We start from the raw sequence: 24,229 nt of genomic DNA, 5'->3' as shown, positions 1-24,229 counted from the left end.
ACACCGCCCCTTAAGTGCAACTTAGGAAAATGCCTTAAGCTCACAAAACTAAGAAATGTAGAATGTAGAATGGGTCCCAGCAACAAGGCCATGTTAGGTACCCATGTACAATGCAAAGAAATGCAACCTCTGAAAATGAGGAAAGAGAGAAAACCACATGGAAAAAACCCTCCTCCAAAAAGAGGTAAACCTAGTGAAGAATTAAAGAAGCCTCCAACTAGGAAAATGTCCCCTAAAACAAGAACAATGAGTGATTATGAAGAGCATTACTAAAGTATGAAGAGCCACAAATCTACCATCAAAAATAAAACTACTGATCTGAAGAACCTCCATGGAAGAAGAAGGCACGAATTGAGAGTGTTTATATAGTAGATGATCCATCTCACTGAAATGCATAGGTAGTCAGTCACTACAATCACCTTGTATATAGGATCAACCACTAGATACATAGTTCACACTATTGAACCATCAAACCATAGATGCATTAGAACAACAACATAACCCCCCCTTAATGCAAACAAGGTGAGATGATAGGCAACTAAGATGGTGGCCAAAGTCTCTTGCAGACGAATGAAGAATAACGAGAGAGGAAGAGATACAAAACACCTATAAAGACATGGTCACACTGATGGTACATGGGGATAATGTCATGGAAGTGACACTCATTTGACAAAGGGAGAGTGCCTAAAACAAAAAACAACTATCCCCCCCACGGTGCTTTATGAAAATAATGCATTTACAACTGACTCAAAACAACATTCATGACCCCCAGAATGCAAGAGTGACATTTTATCTCAGTGCAATACATAAAAGTGCTTCAAAATGATAGCTACAATGATCAAAATTGAAAACAAGCTACAAAAAAATATAGTACAACACAAAACAAAAAAAACAATGCTAGGAAAATGATCCTTGGGTCTAAAACACCCAAGATATGCACCATAGAGAAAAAAATGCCAAAAATATGATAGAAAGAGCATGGGTCAAAATCTAAGGAAAAGGACCACATTTCTGAAAAGATGATAGAACCAGCTTTCCAAAAATATAAAGTTTTCAAAAAAATGACATGGGATGCAAAAGATATGCATGCCGGAGTCAAAAACACAATTTCGGACTGCAACTAAAAAAATAGGCAACAAAAATACATCAAAACCTAAAAATACCTACACCAATGTCTCCATCTTGAAACCAAATTTTTGGCACTTCTTTTAGATTGGAAAAATACCTTATTGGAGTTGATGAAATTCAATTCTGAAGATTCCTAAGATCACTTACATGCGAAAACCTGTCAAAAGGAATCCAAAGATGGAAGAGTGTGGAGCAAGGGAAAGAACCTAAATGGACATGAGAGAGAAGAAGATATTGCAACACAAGAAAATATGTATTTACAATATGCTAAATATCTTATGAAAATACAATGAGAGAGCCCAAATATAAAGAGCTCAAGGAATCTTCCAGAACAAGCTAGAAGATGCTAAGAGATAAGTGTGACAACTAAGCATACATCCACATGAGGTGGAAAGTCCTCGAACAAGGTGAGAGGATAAATATGACTTAGGAGAGAACAATCTCCTGTATTGTCAATAACTTATAACTAACTCCTAGACTACAACTAATTAATAAATGCATTTACCTAAGTAAGCTTAAGTAAATAGAATAAATAATTAGTAAATTAATTATTTACTCTAACACCACCCCTTAAGTGCAACTTAGGGAAATGCCTTAAGCTCACAAAACTAAGATAAAATGCAGAATGGGTCCTGGCAATGAGGCCATGTTAGGTACCCATGTACAAATGAAAAAGATGCAACCTTTGAAAATGGGGAAAGAGAGAAAACTACGTAGGAAAAACCCTCCCTCAAAAAGAGGTAAGAACCTAGTGAAGAACTGAAGAAGCCTCCAACTAGGAAAATGTCTCCTAAAATAGGAACAAGGAGTGATCATGAAGAGCATCACTAAAGCATGAAGAGCCACAAATCTTTTCCATCAAGAAGAAAAATGCTGATCTAAAGAACCTCCAAGGAAGAAAAAGCACAAACCGAGCATGTCTATATGGTAGATGATCCATCTCACCAAAATGCATAGGTAGCTAGCCACTGCAATCACCTTGTATATAGGATCAACCACTAAATACATAGCTCACACTAAAGAACCATTGAGCCCTAAAAGCATTAGAACAACAACATAACCACGCCTTAATGGAAATGAGGTGAGATGATAGGCAACTGAGAAGATGGGCCAAAAATCTCCTGCAAAAAAACCAAGAACGATGAGAGAGGGAAAGAGGTACAAAACACCCATAAAGACACGATCGAACTGACTCTGCATGGGCTAATGTTTTGGAAGGGATACTCACTTGACAAAAGGAGAATGCCTAAAACAATTGACAACTATCTCCCCCATGGTGCTTTATTAAAATAGTGCATGTACAACTGACTCAAAATAACGTTCATGAACTCGAAATGCAAAAGTGGCACTTCATCTTAGTTCAAAAAATAAAAGTGCTTCAAAATGATAGCTACAATGATCAAAACTAAAAACAAGCTGTAACAAAATACAATATAGCCTAAAAAAAAAGAAATCATGTTAGATAAATGATTCTTGGGCCTAAAACACTCAAGATATCCACCATATAGCAAAAACGCTAAAAAAATGATAGAAAGAGCATGGGCCAAAATCTAATGAAAAGGACCACATTTCTAAAAAGGTGATAGAACTAAATTTCCAAACAAATGAAGTTTATAAAAAATGGGCATGGGATGCAAAAGATATATCAAAACCTAAAAATACCTACATCAATGTCTCTCTCTCAGAATCTGCTTTCCAGTGCTTCTTTTGGATCAAAAAAAATACCTTCGTATGCTCAAGTTATGGCCAAAAAATTGAAAGTAGGTCAAAAACTTATCTAGAAGGAGAGGTGCAAGAAGGTGGATGATGTAGTGATGTCAGCATTTCACGAAAAAAAATTTGATTTCATGTTAGCCATCAACGCAAAAAAATAATGCCACATGGATATTGAAGTTGATTAAATCCAGCTCTGAAGATGCCCAAGATCACCTACATGCGAAAACCTGTCAAAGAGAAGCTAAGGAGAGAAGAGTGTGGAGCTAGGGGAAAATCCTAAATAGACATGATAGAGAGAGAATATGAAAACAAAAAAAAATATGTATTTACAATAAGAATGAGATATGTGTTATGAAAATACAATGAGGGAGTCTGAATATAAAGAGCTCCAGGAATCTCCTAGAACAATCTAGAAGACACTAGGAGATAAGTGTGACAACTAGCCATACATCCACATTAGGTGAAAAGTCCTTCAACAATGTGAGAGGATAAGTATGACTTAAGAGAGAAAAACTCCCATATTGTCAACAACTTATAACAAACTCTTAGATTAAAATGCATTTACCTAAGTAAGCTTAAGTAAATAGAATAAATAATTAATAAATTAATAATTCACTCTAACACCCCCCCTTAAGTGCAACTTAGGGAAATGCCTTAAGCTCACAAAACTAAGAAATGTAGAATGTAGAATGGGTCCCAACAACAAGGCCATGTTAGGTACCCATGAAAAATGCAATCTCTATAATCGGAGCAAAGGAGAAAGCCCAATGGGAAAAACCCCTCTCCAAAAAGAGATAAGAACCTAGTGAAGAACTAAAGAAGCCTCCAACTAGGGGAATGTCCCCTAAAAATAGGAACAAGAAAGTGATCATAAAGAGCATCATTGAAGTATGAAGAAGTTGCAAAATTTGCCAAATTTTTGATCTGAAGAACCTCCATGGAAGAAGAAGGCATGAACCAAGCATGTCTATATGGTATATGATCCATCTCACTGAAATGCATAGGTAGCCAACCACTGCAATCGCCTTGTATATAGGATCAACCACTGAATACATAGCTCACACTAATGAACCATTGAACCATACATGCATTAGAACAATAGCATAATCCCACCCCCACCCCCCCTAATGCTGACATCAACATGACATCAGCACTGCATCAAGACATTCTTCTTGCACTCTCCAAGGTCCTTTTCGACCTATCTTCAATTTTTTTGCCATAACTTGAGTATACAGAGGTATTTTTCTGATCTGAAAGAAGAACCAAAAAACTAGTACTAAGATGAAGACATTGGTGTAGGTATTTTTAAGTTTTGATGCATTTTTGCTACCTATTTTTTTAATTTAATTTTAAAGTTCTATTTTTGACTCCAGCTTGCATATCTTTTGCGTCCTATGTCAGTTTTTTGAAAACTTTATATTTTTGGAAAACTGGTTTTGTCACCTTATTAAAAATGTGGTCCTTTTCTTTAGATTTTGGGCCATGCTCTTTCTATCATATTTTTAATATTTTTTCTATATGATGGATATCTTGAGTGTTTCAGGCCTGAGGATCATTTTCCTAGCATGTTTCCTTTGTTTTGGGTTGTACTATGTTTTGTATCAGCTTGTTTTTGGTTTTGATCATTCTAGCTATCACTTTGAAGCACTTTTATGTATCACACTGAGATAAAATGCCACTTTTGCATAGGTAGCCAGCCACTACACTCACCTTGTGTATAGGATCAACCACTAAATACATAGGTCACACTAACGAACCATTGAACCAAGGATGCATTACAACAACAACATAACCCCGCTTAATGTAGATGGGGTGTGATAATAGAAAATTGAGAAGATGGGCCAAAGTCTCCTACAAACGAACCAAGAATGACGAGAGAGGAAGAGGTAGAAATACCCATAAAGACACGGTCACATTGACGTGACATAGGGGTAATGTTGTGGAAGGGACACTCACTTGACAAAGGGAGAATGCCTAAAACAACAAACAATTGTACCCCACATTGTGCTTTATGAAAATAGTGCATATACAACTAACCCAAAACAACGTTCATGACCCCCAAAATGAAAAAGTGACACTTTATCTCAGTGCAATACATAAAAGTTCTTCAAAATGATAGCTACAATGATCAAAACTAAAAACAAGCTATAACAAAACATAGTACAGCCCAAAACAAAAGAAACTATGCCAAGAAAATGATCCTCAAGCCTAAAACACTCAATATATCCACCATATAGAAAAAATGCTAAAAATATGATAGAAAGAGCATGGGCAAAAAAATTTAAAAAAAGACCACATTTCTGAAAAAGTGACAGAACTAGCTTTCCAAAAATATTAAATTTTCAAAAAACTGACATGGGATGCAAAAGATAAGCTTGCTAGATTCAAAAATAGAACTTTGGACTTTAACTAAAAAAGGGCAATGAAAATGAATCAAAACCTAAAAATACCTACACCAATGTCTCCATCTTGGAACCAGCTTTCTAGTACTCCTTTCGAATCGCAAAAATACCTCTATATGCTCAAGTTATGGCCAAAAAATTGAAGGTAGGTCAAAAAGGACCTAGGAGAGATGCTGGTGGATGATGCAGTGCTGACATCATATTGATGTCAGCATTTCATGATCTTAAATTTGCATCCCAAAAAATATTGACACAAAAAGGATGCCATGTGGTGGAGTAGATGATGTGGCAAGGGCAATGTGGCAAAGTGCCACATGGCAGACTTGGCACATTTAACACTGTAGGAGTTGAGAATCTTACTCCGATAATGTGCCAAGATCACCTAGAATGCAAATAGCTTGCTGAAGAGAAACCTAGGGAGCAAAGAGCTTGAAGCAAATACTACACAAGATAATATTTCACAATAGGAAATTAGAATTGCTATGTGAAAATGGAATGAATTTACAATGAGAGAGAGACCAAATAAAAAAGGCCTCATGGATTCTTGTAGAACAAGCTAGAATGAGGTAGGAGATAAGGTTGACAACTAAGCACACATCTAGAAGAGGTGGGAAAGATAAGTATGCTAAAGGGAACAAACTCCCGTGTTGTCAACAACTAACCTCAACTACATGCATTAACCTAAGTAAACTTAAGTAATAGAGTAAATAATTAACAATTAATTAATTATTTACTCTAACACCCCCCTTTAAATGCAACTTAGGGGAATTCCTTAAGCTCATAAAATAATAGAAAAAATGCAAAAATGGGTCCTAACAACAAGGCCATTTTAGGTACCCAAGTACAATGCAACTAAATGCAACCTCTGTAAAATGGGGCAAGAGAGAAAACCACATGGGAAAAACTCTCCCCTAGAAAGAGGTAAAAAAAAAAATGCTAAATAAAATATGAAGTGAGGGAAGGATGGCCTCAACCAATCCTCCCAAGGACAACTTCCATAACCCCATGCATTGACCATAGCTAAAGAAAGCGAGGTGATGCAAAAGGCTTAGTGAAGATGTCGGCAACCTGACCAATAGTAGGAATGTACTCCAATGCAATAACGCCATCTTAGATCAACTGACAGATGAAATGCATATGGAACTCAATGTTCTTGGTACACTAATGTTCCACTGGGTTGCATGAAATGTGGATGGAACTTTGATTATTGCACCACAAAATAGTGGGATAATCAAGAGGAAATCCAAACTCAGACATCAATTGATGATGCCATAAAGCCTCCTAACCAGCAAGAACTGTGGCCTTGTACTCAGCCTCTATAGATGAAAGTGCTTGAGCATGCTACTTCTTACATGACCATGTCATGGGACTGGATCCAAGGAAAAACAAAAAGCCAGAGGTAGACTTTCAATCATCAACATCACCGACCCAATCTGAGTCAGTGTAGCCAACAATGTGTGGAGTTCCCATAGTGTAATGAATTCCATACATCAGTGTGCCTTGAATGTAGCTTAGAATATGCTTGGTAGCTTGCCAATGACTCTCATGAGGGTCTTGAGAAAACCAAGAGACTATGCCAACCGCAAAAGAAAGATGTGTGTCAAGTACAATAGGCTGCCAACCAACTACCGATACAAAGTAGCATCCACTGTACATGCAAAGCAGGAGGTAGAAAAAGTAACACCTGACTGAAATGGTGTAGGAGAAGCCTTACAATCAAGCATGTGAAATTGATGAAGCATGTCAAAAGCATACTTCTGCTAATACACAAAAATTCCAATGGAAGATTGATGAATCTGAAGACCAAGAAAGTAGTGCAGCAAACCAAGATCAATCATCTCGAACTGGTCCATCAATGCACACTTAACATCTTAGAGCATGGATGATGAACTACCTATAAGGATAAGATCATCAACATACAAAACAAGAATTATAATCTCATCACCAAGACACTAAATGTACACTGTGGGATCGAAATGGTAGTGAGTGAAGCCTATAAATAGCAAAAATGAGTCCATCTTCTCATACCAAGCCCTAAGGGCTTGTTTGAGACCATAAAATGAACATCAAAGCCTGCAAACCAAGGTGGGATCCTAAACAACACCTAGAGGCTACTCCATATAAATCTCCTCAGTGATATCACCATGCAAGAAGGCGCTTTACACATCCATTTGATAAACTAACCATCCCTGTGAAGCTGCAAGGGATAAGACAAGGCATATAGAATTCATCTTGGTGACAGGGGCAAATGTCTTAGAATAATCAACACCCTCAACCTACAAAAAATGCTTCGCAACAAGATGAGCCTTATGATTATCAATAGAACCATCAGCAGCATACTTAGTGTGATAAATCCACTTACAACACACTAGTTTTCTCCCCTTAGGAAGAGAACAAAGATCCCATGTGTGGTTCTTCATCAAAGAAGAATATTCCTCCTCCATTGCACTGTCCCATTTTGAATGTCCTGTCACCTTCGCAAATGTTTGAGGATCAGTACTAATAGCGTGACTAAGTAGACTAGAACCCACAGTGTGAGAATAGGTGCGAGGGGATGTAGATGGGTCTCTAGCTAGAGATCTTGCAACCTCAACAATAGCTCAAGCCAATTTAGGCATCTAGGGAGGATCCTGTGGTGGAGCTATATCAAGATCACCATGATCATCATCCTCATCATCTATAAAACAAAGTGGACATGAAGAGGGAGTAATGGGAGATGGAGGAGTCTATAGAGGTGAGGAATGTACTATAGGAGGGCTCTCATCAAATTGGACATCCTATCGAAATAGGAACTCTCTAGAATCGGGATCAAATAACTTGTAAGCCTTTACATCCTTGCAGTAGCCAAAAAAATTGAGTGGTCAACTCTTCGATTCCATTGCTTTCCTCTGAGCATCAGGTACAAATGCATATGCAATACTCCCAAAAACTCTGAATGATGATACATCAGGCTGTACATGGGACCAAGCCTCCTCAGGAGTCATATGTTGAAGTGCCTTGTGAGGCATTCGATTCTAAATGTAGTTGGCACAATTGACTCCCTCTGCCCAAAAACATGAATCCATGGACCTAGATTGAATCATGCAATTTGCCATCCCCCAAAGGGTTCTGTTCTTCCTCTTGGTCTACTCCTTGTTCGGGTGCTAGATATGTGCGTACATTCATTGATGACTGCTCCAGACACAGATGGGTGTACTTTCTTAAGTACAAGTCTGATGCCTTCGACTCATTTCAATTTTTTAAGGCATTTGTCTACCTCCTGCTCCTCATCTACAATGGATGCTACTTTGTATTGATAGTTGGTTAGTAGCCTATTATACCTAACACACACTCACACTGATCTTTCTTTTACGGTTGGCCTAGTCTCTTAGTTTTCTGAGGACCCTCATGAGAGTCATTGGCAAGCTGCCAGGTGTATTATGTGCTACATTTAGACCACACTTATGTATGGCATTCATAACACTATGGGGACTCCACACATTGTTGGCTACATTGACTCAGATTGGGCTAATGATGTTGATGATTGGAAATCTACTTCTGGCTTTATGTTTTTCCTTGGCTCTGGTCCCATCACATGGTCGTGCAAGAAGTAGCATGCTTGAGTACTTTCATCTACAGAGGCTAAGTATAGGGCTGCAGTTCTTGCTAGTCAAGAGGCTTTATGGCTTCGTCAATTGATGATTGAGTTTGGCTTTCCTCCTGATCATCCCACTATTTTGTGGTGCGATAATCAAAGTGCCATCCACATTTCTTGCAACTCGATGGAACATCAGCATACCGAGCACATTGAGTTGCATGTGCATTTCATCCAAAAATTGATCTAGGATGGTGTTATTGCATTGGAGTACATTCCTACTACTGGTCAGGTTGTAGCCATCTTCACTAAGCCTTTTGCATTGCCTCGCTTTCTTCAACTATGGTCAATGCTTGGGGTTATGAAAGTTGTCCTTGGGGGGATTGGTTGAGGCCATCCTTCCTTCGCTTCATGTTTTTTTCAATATGTTGTTTTATCACCTCTTTTTGGGGGAGAATTTTTCCCACGTAGTTTTCTCTCTTTCCCAATTTTTAGAGGTTGCATCTTTTGCATTGTACATGGGTACCTAACATGGCCTTGTTGCTGGCACCCATTGTGCATTCTACATTTCTTAGTTTGTGAGCTTAAGGCATTTCCCTAAGTTGCACTTAAGGGGGGCTGTTAGAGTAAATAATTAATTTACTAATTATTTATTCTATTTACTTAAGCTTACTTAGGTAAATGCATTTTATTTATTAGTTGTAGTCTAGGAGTTTGTTATAAGTTGTTGACAATACAAGAGTTTGTTCTCTCCTAAGTCATACTTATCCTCTCACCTTGTTTGAGGACTTTCCACCTAATTTGGATGTATGCTTAGTTGTCACACTTATCTCCTAGCATCTTCTAGCTTGTTCTAGGAGATTCTATGAGGCTTTTATAAACGCCCTCTCCCTCTTTGTATTTACATCATCACATTCTCATTGTAAATACATTTTTTTTGTGTTTGCATACTTGTTGTCTCTCATGTCCATTTAGGGTTTTTTCCTAGCTCCACACTCTTCATTCCTTGGCTTCTCTTTGACAATTTTTCACATGCAAGTGATCTTGGGCATCTTTGGAGTTGGATTTCATCAACTCCAACACAAGCCACTAAACTAGGAAAAAGACAAAAGACATTGTTGACAATTGTTGAGTCTAGTGAAGAAGAAGAATAACATGAAGTTAAACATATAGAGAAGGTGACTAATTCTAAGAAATCAGTAGGAAAAGCTTGGCAACCCTAGAAGCTAAAGATAGAGAAGATAAACTTAGCTATTGCTAATGAAGGCAACTTTGTTTAGATGAATTTTTTTAATGATTTTTATAATAATTTTGAGAAATATCAGATTGATATCTCTACTGTGAGATACATTATAGCTAAAAATTTGAAACTCAAGAATATTGAAGGCATGTTAAACTAGAAAATCTATAATAGACTTATTGAGAAGAAGGCACTAACTCAAGAGGACTTTGAACTTTAGAAGTCTATACTAAGAAAAATATGCAAGATTGATGATGAAGAAGAAATCAAGAGATTTTTGAACAATCTAGCACCTTACTTGAGGAACATAGTAAGACCATTTCTATATATCATGGGTGACAAAGATAAGTTAAGAAGGGAAATCGGAATAGCTATAAATCAGATCATGACAGAGTCCAAGGCAAAATCTTCATGAACACCCAAAGCCTCAAAAGTGTCAGTGAGCAATGACATAATGTAGATAGATCAGACCAATGTTACCATCAACATTGATGATACAAACCTATTTGAGAGTTCCAAATAGAATGGACCTCACATCAAAGATATTGATGATCAATTGAAGAAAATTGAAGAAGAGAAGAGGTTATTAGAGGAAGAGGAAAGGAAAATAGAAGAGACCATGAAAAAATTGTTTGAAGATGAGAAGAAAAGAAAAGTAGAGGAAGAAAAGAAAAGATTAGTTGAATAAGAAATGAAAGGGAAAATAGAGGAAGACAAGAAGAAGAGATTAGAGGAGGAAGAGAAGAGAGAAAAAGAAAGAAAGGAAAGAGAAGAGAAAGAGGAAGAAGACAGAAGAGTCAAAGAGGTAGCTGAAAGGAAGCAAAGGGAAGATGACACTAAACCTTCTAGTTCATCTACTCCACTTTCTCTTGCTAGCCTGCCAACTAATGATGATGATGAAACTGATTTAATCTCATCTTTGTCAAAGCTTATTAAAAAGAATAGGATAATGGAGGTCCTATAGAGAACCTTGATGGAGGTTACTGATAGATTACATAGTACTCTAGTAGTGTAGCATATAGAGGTAGATCCTAAATAGAGGGCACATGTAGTGCTAAATTATTTTGATGAGGAATTTATGAATCTGTTGAATGTTGTAGAATCAAAGACACAAATCTCACATGATGCTAACTTGTTTAGCACCATTTTTTAGAACATTAAGAATGATTTGATAAGTCTCAATACTTGTATCAAGGATGCTCATAAGTGTCAATAGGATGACAAGGTATTGTACATTAAGTGTATCATATCTAGCAAGTTGACTAAGGATATTAATAGTCAGATTGAAGGAAAGATGAGTTAGCTAGAAGCTCTATCTAGCTAGTTAGAACATCCTTCTAGTAAAATTGATGATTTGGAAGGACAAGCGGCTAGTATTCATTGTGATATTAGGAAACTAGAACTTTAAAAGGACCAAATGTTGAAGAGATTATTAGATTTTAGATATTCTATTGCTTTGAAAATATCTATTGTTGAGAAATAGTTGGATGAATGTGTCAAGGCCAAGGACACTTATTCTAACTTTTTACACTCCAACTTAATACAGTTGAGATTGCATCATATGCCTTATGTGCAATTCTTACCTCTGCTGAATCAGCCAAAGATACATGGACTAAAGGTATGAACAATCTTAAGGCAAGTTTTGCTGATTGCATGAAGATACTATCAACTTAAGGCAGAAGAATAACATTTTTTTGATAGCAATTTTTGACATTTTAACCTTTGACATTGATGTCATAAGGGGAGAAGTACATAAGAAAATTATAAATCAGGTAAAGAGAAGATACAATTGTAAAGTATGAAATCATATTGTAAGGGGGAGCATACGTAAGATGGACAAGTTGTAATAGATGTAATATTAATGTGTTATTTATTTTAAGTTTTTGGTACTTAGGCAATTTTCCCAATTTTGTTGCCATTAATGCCAAAGGGGGAGATTGATGACAATTGGCTAATGAAGATATTTAATTATTGTCATTTATGGAAACACGTGATGTACATGCTTATTGGAAACCTAAAAAATTAAGATACTTAGCTTTTGGTACACAAAAAATTGTCTAAGTATGAATTTAGCATACAACACTGTATTGTTTTGTATGTAACTTATTGTTGATGTTATATTATGACTAGTGAAGTTAGATGGAGATAGTATATATGTTGATGATGATGTGTATAATCTTGGAAGTTAGTAGAGACTATACAAAAAAGTGATATTCATGTTTTACCAATGAAATAGGACAATAGAATTAAAGGAAAGGAATTATTTTGTTTACACAATAATTACTTGTCTAATTAGGTTCAACATCCTAGATGTTTACTCTAAGTTGGAAAATTGTATTATGGTCTTAGCTGACCTAGTAGTAATTTTTTTTTAAGGCATGGTATTTATACAAGGGACATCTTATGAATTCAATTGTGCAATTGTGCTATCTTGGATAAGTTGAGTTGAGCAATTGTATGCAAACTTTAGTGAAAGTGAAATATGAAAAGTTTGTAAAGCTATTTTGTGATCTAAGATTGAACTGAGAAAGAATCTATATTCTAAAAGTTTGGTTAATTTTTTGGGCAGTGAGCTCTTCTTGTAATTGGAAGTGCATGTTTGGGTGGTGGGCTCATCTTGCATTTACTATACTACAACTCCTAATAGGGTTGGAATCTCGTAATAGGGATTAAAAGTCTCCCAACAGGGACTCTCTATACTAAAATTTCTCACTAAATTCTAAAAGGGTCCATCCTCTAATACGAAACTTATATATCGGTATATTATCTAGTGAGTATCACCTCCATCAAGATTTTCCCTTGGCTAGGGTTTCCCTAGTTAACAAAATATGGTGTTATGAGTTATCTTTGTGCATGGTTATTGTTATTGTTCAACATTACTTTATTACTTTGTTATGTATGGTTTAAAGTAACAAATAATATCTAATTGGAGACTAAAGTTTGTAAATTACTAATTCACCTGCCCCTCTCAATAATTCTTATTTTGAACACAAGCATGAGTAAAGGTGAATCTATAAATTCCTTCTTTATGAGAATCATAGAATTATAGGATCAACTATCTAACATTGGATATGAAATGGACAACAATGAATTATTCAAACAAGTTATTAGTGCAAGGTCAAAACTTCCAAAGCTAGATTGACTAAGATTTGATTGTCTACAAGAAGAAGATAGATAGTTACAAAAAGGTATCAAACAAAAATACCTTGATGAGGACTTTTTGAAATATAAGAGGAGTAACTGAGAGGGGAGGGGTGAATTAGTTACCACTAAAAAAATCAAAGATCCCTTAAGATGTGAATATAATTCAAAACCAAACTCTATTGAAACTAAAATACTGTTGTAACTCGGTTAACACTAAGAATTACTATCACTCGAAAAACACTAAATAATTGCTTCTTAAGATGTTCAGTGTCATTAACCTTAATTAAGTTAGTTATAGAATCATGAAGAAAATAACACGAACATAAGAGACACCAAGATTTAATGTGGAAATCCAATTTTTGAAAAACCACCAATTAGAACTAGTTATTGTTATTCACTTTTCTGAAGTGATCCTTGTTCGGAGCTAATCCTATTAAAGGTTACAAAATACACTGTAAGGTGTGACCCTGTTAAAAGATTTAGATCACCCTATAAGGAGTGGCCTTGTTAGAGGTATTTATATGCTTCAATCTATAAACGCCACCTTGTTAGGGAATTTGGAAAATAACTATTAAGGTAACTCTATTAGGAGATTTGATTCACCACTACAATTATTAGAGATTAGCAATGACTTGACCAAATTTTTGATGCAACTATATTTGCTAATTTTAGATCTATGTTTTGGCTTGGATACTTGATCCTCCTTGATCATAATGTTCTTTGTAGCTTGGTCAACTTGGATATGCTAATATCTCCTTGATTTATCTCTTCAATCCCATGCTTGTTCTCAATAAAATCCTCATCTTGACCTTATATTTATATGTTTTACCTTGGAAAATTGGCTTGAATACAATTTCAAACAAATTAAATTCATTCCATGAGTCAACTAGAACTAACCAACAAAATTGTTAGATCAAATATACTAATACAAGAAAATCCTTCGTTAGCTAACCCAACTCAGTCAAAACTAACTCAAAATGACTTTCCTTTAGACTTCCTTTGGTAACCAAGTGAAATCGATTAAAACTCATTCCATGCCAACTTTTCTTTGGTAACCAGGTGAACTCAGTTAACACTAGTTCCATGCAAAATTTCCTTAGGTGGTTGAGTGACCTTAGTAGACACTAACTCTAAACTTGGTTAACATTGAAATGTTCATTATACACTAGAACTTCCTTTGACTCCCAAGTGAGCTCAACATACATTGATTTCTTCATATATACTTTACATTTATGTAACATCAAAAACAACATAAAATTGAATGATTGTATCCAACAATCTATCTCTTTGGAATTGATGGTAACACAACATGTCATGATACATAGAAATTTTAGAGAAAAATAAAAGTAAGGATAATATCCTTAATTTCAATCTAATTCTCATTCATGAGAACTCCCTCTATGAATGTGAACTCCTTCTGTCATCAATCTCTAATTGTAATGACTACAATATCGCCTTCTAATAGCAAAATCTCTCTTTGATATTAACTCAAAAATTTTGATATGTCAAATTCTCCCTCTTTGACATCTCAAGAATTCACCAAAATTTCTTTGACATATGACATAAAACTCTCCCTCTTTGAAATCTTATGCCAAAGACAATAATAAATGTAGTCTCCATGTACCTAATATACAAATTCATATGCAATTTTCTTTGACAATGTTGCATCAAGTTGTCTGATCTTCAACATGCTTGGTTGATGCATCAGTAAAATCTGATCAGTGAACTTCAGATAGGGGAATGACCCCTAGCTTACCTGTTAGGTAAAAAAATGCATCCTTAGGTAATGGCTTGGTGAATGTGTTTGCAAATTATTCTTTTGTATTCACATATTCCAATCTCACCTCCTTGTCTTGCACCAATTCAAATGTTCTAGGTCTTGCTATGCATCACTAGATTCTTGGGTATGTTGATTACATTGGTGTTGTCACAAAAGATAACATCTGGGTCCTTGATCACCTCCTTCATACCTGGAAATGGTTGTTTGAACCACACAATTTTGGAACAATTGACTATTACAACAACATATTCTTCTTTTGTTGTAGATTGAGAGATACAGTTCTTCTTCTTGCTTGTCCAAGATACTAGCCTCTTTCCTAGAAAAAATGCTCCACCACTAGTGATCTTCCTGTCATCAACACTTCCTTCCCAATAAACATTAGTGAATGCTCTCAATTCAAATTTGTCTCCTTTCTTATACCAAAAACCATATTCTTTAGTACCTTTTAGATACCTCATGATTCTTTTTATTGCCATCACATGATTTTCTTTGGGATTAGCAAAGAATCTAGCCACCATACCAACTACTAATGCTATATTAAGTCTTGTGTGCACTACATATTGAAGTTTTCTAGTCATTAATTTGTATGTAGTCTAGTCTACCTCCTTGGAATCATATTTACTAGAAATCTTATGTCCAATAGACATAGGTGTTCTAACTGGTCCATAATCCTCCATTCCAAAATTCTTCAGTATCTCCTTGACGTATCTTGATTGAGTAATGCATATACCATCCTTCATCTATTGAATTTGTAAGCAAACCAAGAATTTAATCTCTCCAAATATTGACATTTCAAATTCCTTACTCATTTCTACAAAAAAATATTTTACATATCATCATTTATAGTAAATAATGTATCATCCAAAAACATTTCTGCCAACAAAATCTTCTTATTTGGTCCTTCTTTGATGTATAGGCTGTTGTTATCATTAGTTCTTTGAAAACCAATATTTAAGAGATAATTATATAACCTTTCATACCAGGCTCTAGGAGCTTGTTTGAGACCATAAAAAGCTTTGTGTAGTCTACAAACCATCTCCCTTTTGCTAGGATCAATTCAACCTTTTAGTTGCTCAATGTAGACTTCATCTTCTAAGATTCCATTCAAGAATACAGATTTCACATCCATTTCATATACTCTGAATCCTTTGTGTACTACATATGCAAGGAGTGTTCTAACACCTTCTAGTCTAGCAACAATAGAAAAATTCTCTCCATTTCCAATACCTTCTTGAGCATAACCCTTTCACACTAACCTTTCCTTATTTCTTGAAACTTCTCCATTCTCATTTAGCTTATTTCTGAATACCCATTTTGAGCCAATTACATTGTTGTCCATGGGTCTCGGAACACGAGTCCAAGTTTGTTTCCTTTTAATCTAATCAATCTCTTCATTCATTGCCTTAATCCAACTTTCATTTTCTAATGCATCTTTGATAGTTGTAGCTTCAAATGTAGTTAGCAAACATGCACCTTTTAATTTATTCCTTGTTATTATGCCTTCTAATTGATTTCTAATGATTTTCTTAGGTGCATGATACTTGTTGACATATCTAGCAAGTCTAGGCTCCTTCTTTATGAATTCGCTAGGTTCACTATGATCTTTTGAATCATGCTCAAGTCCCACTATCTATGAATTGGGTCCATCAGATGACTCAGTTTGCACTGACTAAAACATAGGTCCTTCCAATTCATTGCATTGATTTATATTTTCAATTTGATTCTTTTTCTCAATTAAATCCTTAACTTGAACTCATATTTATATATTTTACCTTGTCAAGTCAGCTTGAATATAATTTCAAAAAAATGAAATTCATTCCATGAGTTAGCTAGAACTCACCAAAACTGTTAGATCAAATAAACTGATATAGGAAAATCCTTCATTATCCAACCCATCTTGGTCACCACTTAGAAATAACTTTCCTTCAAAACTCCTTTGGTAACCAAGTGAGCTCAATTAAGACTTATTCCATGCCAAATTTTCTTTGGTAACTTAGTGAACTCAGTTAACACTATATCTAAACTTTATTAACATTAAAATACTCATCATACATTGGAACTTACTATGACTCCCAAGCTTGACAGACACTAATTTCTTTATATATACTTGACATGTGTGTAACATCAAAGAAAACATACAATTGAATGATTGTATCCAACATAAGACATCCAAGTTCTTATTACCAATACTAAGAAGAAAGGAAAGAAACGTAACTTCAAAAGGACAAGAATTTTTCATGGGAAAGGAAAATGTGAAAAAGATGCCTCACAAGTTCAATTCTTCGGATGTGACCAATATGGGTATTATGCTACAAATTGTCCTAATAAAACAAAGAAACATGCATCCTATTCCCATATTGGAAAAATATAATCATAAGAAGAATTTGAGACGTTTTTATTTTATTCAACACTACCAAATCAAGTATCAAACAAATCAAGCATCTGGGTAATTAATAGTGGATCATCTAGACACATTGTTGGATTCTAAAAAAATATAGAAACTATGATAGAAGAAACTAATGAAATGACCATAGGAGATGATTTTGCACATGTTGTAAAAGGAATATGGATCTACACCATTAAGCTAGAATCATGAATGACAATTCAACTAAAGGATGTACGAGATACATACCTAAGATCAAAAGAAACTTCATATCCATATCTTTCCTTGAAGATAATGGATATAGGATCATAGTTGCAGATGGGAAAGTTTTGGCCTAGCACAAAACCAACACATTTAAGAAAACCAAAACTATATGAATAAGGCATGGTTAATTATACAAACTATGTGTCAAACAAAAACACACTCTTATTGATGAAACTCCCAACATCAATGGAATTTAGCGCAATGGAATTTTAAAGTCATTTTGAATCCGTTTGACTAGGTTTTGAATCCCTCTAAGTTGGTAGTTTAAATTTGTCATTCTTTCACGCTTTGCACATAATTCTGGGAAGCCCTGTTTCACGTGCTATAACTTTTGACTAGTTGACCCAACTGTTGAAATTCCTTTTGCATTGTATTGTAGAGGTCAAAGACTTGTTATGTTTCAAGTTTCAGCTTATGACCAATCTGTTTGATTAGTTTTCAAACGCAATTCCAAACGCAATTTGTAACTTTTTGCTGGTGTCAGTATTTGCAGATTGATTGGAAGCCTTGTTTGTGACGTTATATCTCCTGATCCATGATTGGTCAAGTCAAATGGATTTTACCCCTATGTTTTCCTCTAGAAATAATTTAAGTGTGCCAGTTTGCAAGTTATGACGAATCCATTTGCACACTTTTCCAGGTCAATTCCATTTGCAAAAAATGCTTTCTGTCAGCATGTCCAATTTGCAAAATTCTGAGTAGCCCACTTTGACTGATCGCCATTTGCACCCTATTATTCGTCATGAGCCTAAATCGTAGATCCGTAATTTTCTCAGGACAAAGAATGAATGTCCCAGTTTTTGTTTTCCCATTTGCTAATTTGCCCAGTTTTCAAGGTCAAATCCAAACCCAGTTTATTGTTTTCTGACATGTTTTCTTGCAGGTAAATTTAAGAAGGCAACTTTGATGGTCAATATCTTTTGACTGGGAATTCATCATGAGACGAGATTTGACAGGTTGCGAGAGTGCGGCACAAAGAATTAGTGTGCCAGTTTTCATGTCATGATCAGTTGATTTGGCCAGTTTTCAAAGCCAGTCAACGGACCTCCTGGCACATATTTGACAGTTGACTGAACATTGAAAAATGAGTTTTAAAAGTGGTTTTCAGTGGTCGAACTTGGTTCCAATCAGCATCAGATGGTCAATAGATTAATTTTGAGTATTAGTTATTTGAAAACGAAATTTTTTTTAGCGGGACCCATCTCGGGGCTCGACTAAACGATATCAGACTGGTGTGATGTTTACAGATGAAGGAATTTTGATATGAGGGCATCATTGTAAAATATTTATCAAATGTGGCTTGATTTAATTACAAAGTCTAAGGCTGATGGGAGAGTAGGTGTTATTTTTTTTAAAACTTTGAAGGGGATCATCCACATTCACAAGTGGTCAAATAAAGACTAAATAATCATGAATATGTTTCAAATTCTATTTGATTACGATTGTGGATTTTGCCAAATTGGTGCAATGCAAATCTTACTCCAAATAGCCCATGCGCACTAATCTTGGTACCAACTGCTAATGATATTTATGCTATTGAGCTTGGGTATGAAATTCAAAAAGTGAAGGAACGATATCTTTAAGGGAACAACACCAAGAAATAAAAAGGAGCAAGCTGCACATCAAATGAAGACGGGGAGCTAATCACAGTGAGGTTGAATGTCCATGTTGGAAATGTCTACTCTTTGAAATGCAGTCGATTTGGTCATTTTCTTTTCACTAGAGGTGAAGATGGAGCTATCCATATATTTGAAGACCGATCTACTCGTTGTCTGCAAGCTATTGCAGTGATGATTTTGTATTTGTAACAAATATCCCCACATGCAAATTAAGATATGCTTTTTCATGAGGAGGGTAGCGGCGAGGTCTTTCAATAGAGACCAAGGCACCAGTTAGAACAGGGGAATCAAATTCTCTGAAAGCCACAGCCAGTCAGTATTACAAAGGAGCCTCAACATTGTACCACCAAAAAGGTTAAGTAGGAGCTTAAGTCCTCAAAGTCTGAGTGGAAGCCCAAGTGCAAGCCCTCGGAGGAGCCAGAGCAAGAACCCACCTAGAAGTTTGAGCAGACATTCGAGGCAAAACCCACCTTTGAATCCTCTGAGAAGTCAAAGCAGGACCCCTAGTAGAAGACTGTCAAAAGTCCTAAGCCACAATGCTTTGGGAGAAAAGAGTACAACACCTCCTCCTAATCGAAGTCAGAGTACAACAAGGAGTCTTAGTGCAGAGGAAACACCTAAACGTGTGAGGAGGGGTCATGGTTTTACCCGGCGCTATTCTTATGCTCGATGGTATTGCACTCCATATCCAGAGTGTTCTCCTCCAAGGTCCCGATAAACATCTGCCTCGAGGCAGAACTCCTCCAAGGTATAAGAGGAGTCAAAGTTGAAGTACAAGTTACAGCCCAATTAATTATCATAATCGGAGAAAGAACAGAACCTCCATGCATCAAAGGAAGCCGATGCCTTAATGCAGAGCATCCAGCATTAAGAAGGGTGTCCGCATTGACAAGAGGAGAAACCTGCAGCTAAAGAAAAGGGAGCAGAGTTACTGAAGAGCAGGATATCCTCACGCACTGAAATGAATCCATAGCCTCATACAAAGAAAACATACAAGGTATGAAACCCGCCTGCACAACCACGTCTAAAGAGATCACACGCAATTAATAAAAGGTCCAACTCCATGCTGTAAGGAAGAGGGACATGGCAAGAAGCATGAAGGCAAAGGCACATTAGGCAGCTCGCACATGAGAAAAGGGCTCAGGAACAGTGTAAAAGAAGACATATCCCACATTCTCTGTGCACCAAACTTTTAATAGTTTAAATACTCTTACACACAAAACCATAGTGTCTGACCAGTTGGCACTTTTTATAAGACAAGACTAATGCGCATGGGACCAAGTGATGTCAGTGAGACATAAGCAAAATTTTACTTGAAATAACAATTATGATGACATGGTGCCAAAAAATGGAGGTTGCAGGAGATTGCGCCACTTGGTGAATCAAGCGGCCCTCGCTATCTTGCCAAGCAAAAGATGTGTGGGAGTTAGCATGGCGAGATAGCGACACTGACATAGTAGGGATGAGTTAGTGATGAGAAAATTTCAAACCAATTGTAGGGCACCATGTGGCACAAATTCCAAGACACAATGTGATGTGGCAGACAAATTTTTGGAATGCACTAGATCATGCCACATGGCAAATCTGACGATTCTCGCTACGTCGCTAAGTCGAACTTGCTCACTAATTAATATAGCAAAGTAGCAACTGTGACATGGCATCCACGTAGTGTGCTGACATTGCAATCATGCAGACCATGTGAGCCAATCAAATGCAGACACATGGCAGCTGCTCAAAGTTAGTTTGACCCCAGATTCAAAGGGCAAGGAAAGCTTTTTAGAAAATAAAAAATAATATTTTATTTTTTCTGGGCAGTGGGTATGCACATTCAAAAATTTCAAAGAGAAACATTTTCTAAAGTTTATACTTTAGAATTTTTTTAATTTTATAAATAATCAAAGTTGCAAGCTTGAACCTTCTAGCAGGGGACTAATTTTTGAAATAAGATTCTGGAGGTTTTTGAGAGGCTAGATAGGCGATGTTATATATCGCCAAAATTGAGAGAAGATGAACTTTTTGATTCTGGAGTTGGTTTTTGCATAGGTGTCAGTCATTTTGAGTTACACGAGGTTTTCTATCAGGTACCTGAATTACAACCATATTCAGACTAGGAAGTTCAATTTTGATATTTTGTCAAGATATTGACCTGAATATCAGTAGAAGTTAGTGGAAATTTAGTTAGGGTCAAATTTGTTCAGATTTTCTCAGTAAAAACTCATTTTCACTAGCTTTTTCATGGGGCAATCAGATATTTTGGTGAGTCAAAAAGCTTTCATCATTAAGCAGAGATATTTTTCAAATTAGTTGCAGATAATGATGAAACAAAATCAGATCAGATGGGATGAAAGAAAAAAGAGGTTACTCAGTTGCACAGGATTGAATTTCAAGTTGACACTTGTCGTCTTCAGAATAGATCCAGGAATTCTTTCTCTTCTATATCTTTCTTTCTTGCTTCCATCTTAGGGGTTCCAATTTTTGCACTGAGAGACCATTCTTCAGTATTTCTTCTTGTATTGAACAACATTTTGAGTTTTATGCAAATAGTTCATGTCTGTTAGGTGATTTATGAAGTATTCTTTACATCTCTCATGTATTTGATTTCAAAGAAAGCAAATAAAGAGCGGCAATGGTTTCAAATTTAGCCTGAATCTTGTCTCCTGTTTGTGGATCTATAATCTTTTCTAGTTTATGATCAAAGACCATAGATTAGGTTGCATCTCATTTAGTGATGTATGTGATTGAAATACCTTGCTTATAGAACCAAGAGCCATGTAAATTCTTGGTGTTTATCACACAGTTTACTAATTTCATGATGGGATATTCTGAGTATGAGATTCATTTTGATGCAGATGTCAATTCACAAGGTGAAAGATAGATTAGGGATCTTAATGTAGAGATACATCTAAGGTTTCTAGGAGATGTATGGTTATGATTCATTTAATTTCCCAACAGATAAGGCACTGGTCAGAGATAGGATCATTAAGTTCTGTTGCTCATACTTGGGTCTTGCTGATATCAACATATTAAATCAATCTTCCCTTTTATGTTGAAAGGTATTCAAAGTATAACCCGCACTTAGTTTTCCAATTTCATGAGTCATGTCCTCAGCTATTTCATGCTTGTGATCTCCTGGTTAAGCATAGAAGAATTAGGGGTTTCATCTGCATTTATAGATCCTGAATATAGTTATTGCACTGGTGACATAGTCAAATCTAAAGAGGTTCACAGGCCTAGGTTTTGCAGAGCCTGAAGAATAAGAAGGGTCATGCCTTATAGTTGGCCTGGTGTCTGAATAGGCATGTTGAAAATGGGAGTTAGCTGCCCCTAGATATATTTTGTTCTCATCAGGGTAATTGGAAACGGGTAACATTTTCAAACACCAACAAAATGGCGACTCCACTGGGGACTCATGAAGAAATTCATTGATAAAAGGACAAAGATCTCTGGTGTAATATATTTCAGTCCAGAAATTTGCATACTCAGTTTTGTATGCAAGGTTTCATGTTTCCCAGTCAAGAATGTGTTCTTTCCCTTTGTTAAGGGTGTGATGTTCCAAGGTTGTGTGTGAGTTTTCAAATACCTGTTATAAATTTTGGACCAGCTTGTCATCTTATGCAAGCTAGGAAAATCTTTTCTCATTTAATGAGTGGCGACTCTAAAGTATATCTCTGCACCAGTGTAAATTTTTGAAGTGAAGGGTATTGTGAAAGTCTCAACAGTTGGAATGCAGATTTGAAGAAGGTATCTCAGGCCCTTGGAAGTGGTTGAAAGAAAAGGGTGATGTTGTGCAAGGGTTACTAAATCAAGAATGATTTGAATCTGCTGATATTTGCAGCATTGAAGTAGTTGTAGGCATCCATATTGAGAGGTATTTTCCACTTTCATGTGTTCTCATTTACATGAAAGTAAGATTTCAAAAGTCTCTCCATCAAATGGTTTATAGTATTAAATAGGAGATTGGTTCAGTACAGATTCAACATGCTTTGTGGAAAGTAGATTCAGCAAAAGTGTTTTATATGTCAAAGTATGTTTGACATTTTGAGTTGGTAGAAAGAACTCTAGATCTGCTGCAATTAATAATTTTTGAAAGTGTCTAATGATGAATGAGTCTTGAGTTTGAAGAATGTCGAGTTTCATCTCACCTAGTATGCAGCCTGTTAGTGAAAGTTTTAGATCTATTTCTACCAGGACGTATGTGCCATTGAATTTTAATGGTATCCATGGTTTCTCGAATACTATGCCTTGTAACCTTAGATAGTATTTGCCTAAGTTTGGTGAAAACCATGAAAATTCAGCCAGTCATCATGTTCAGCTATTTAGTGACTTGGTTGGTGATTTTGAAATTGCTCATGAAGACATTCAGATGAAATTGTTTGTTTAGACTTTAGAGGATAATGCTAGCGACTGGTTTTCATTCCTACCATCATGTTCAATTTCATCTAGTGATGAATTAATGTTAGCCTTCATGATGCAATTCGGGGAAAGAGTAAGCATCTCTTATTATTTTGATAAGTTTTTGAAAATTCAAATCAAGAATGGTGAGTTAGTTCCTAAATTTAATATTTGATTTGCAAAGATTTTAAATGAAATTCCTGAAAGTTACAAGCTGGATGATCAAATGTGTTTAGTGGTTTATCTTAGTGCATTTGATAAAAAGATGAACTATCTATTGAGAGATAAGGAACCTAGAACTTTGCATCAGGCATTCATGATAACAATAGAGATTGAGAATAACATAAAATATGGCTTAACCTGGAGTCACTTCTCTAGAAATGTTTGCTGGCAAGATGAGGTGCAAAGAACAAATCAATGTCATATAGAATGTTTAATTTTAGATCAGCAAATAAGCACTCCTGCTGTTATAAATAGTTTTGTCGAAGATTCAGAAATAAAAACATGTGAACATGAAATCTCTCTATTGCAAAGAAGAAATGATTCCATTATTGCTGAATTAAATGCACATGTTTATGGTATTACAA

This window comes from Cupressus sempervirens, chromosome 5 (genome assembly GCF_028749045.1).
Source record: "Cupressus sempervirens isolate cs-2001-9-10 chromosome 5, ASM2874904v1, whole genome shotgun sequence".
Classification (NCBI taxonomy): domain Eukaryota; kingdom Viridiplantae; phylum Streptophyta; class Pinopsida; order Cupressales; family Cupressaceae; genus Cupressus; species Cupressus sempervirens.
Note: the sequence above shows the minus strand (reverse complement) of the source record.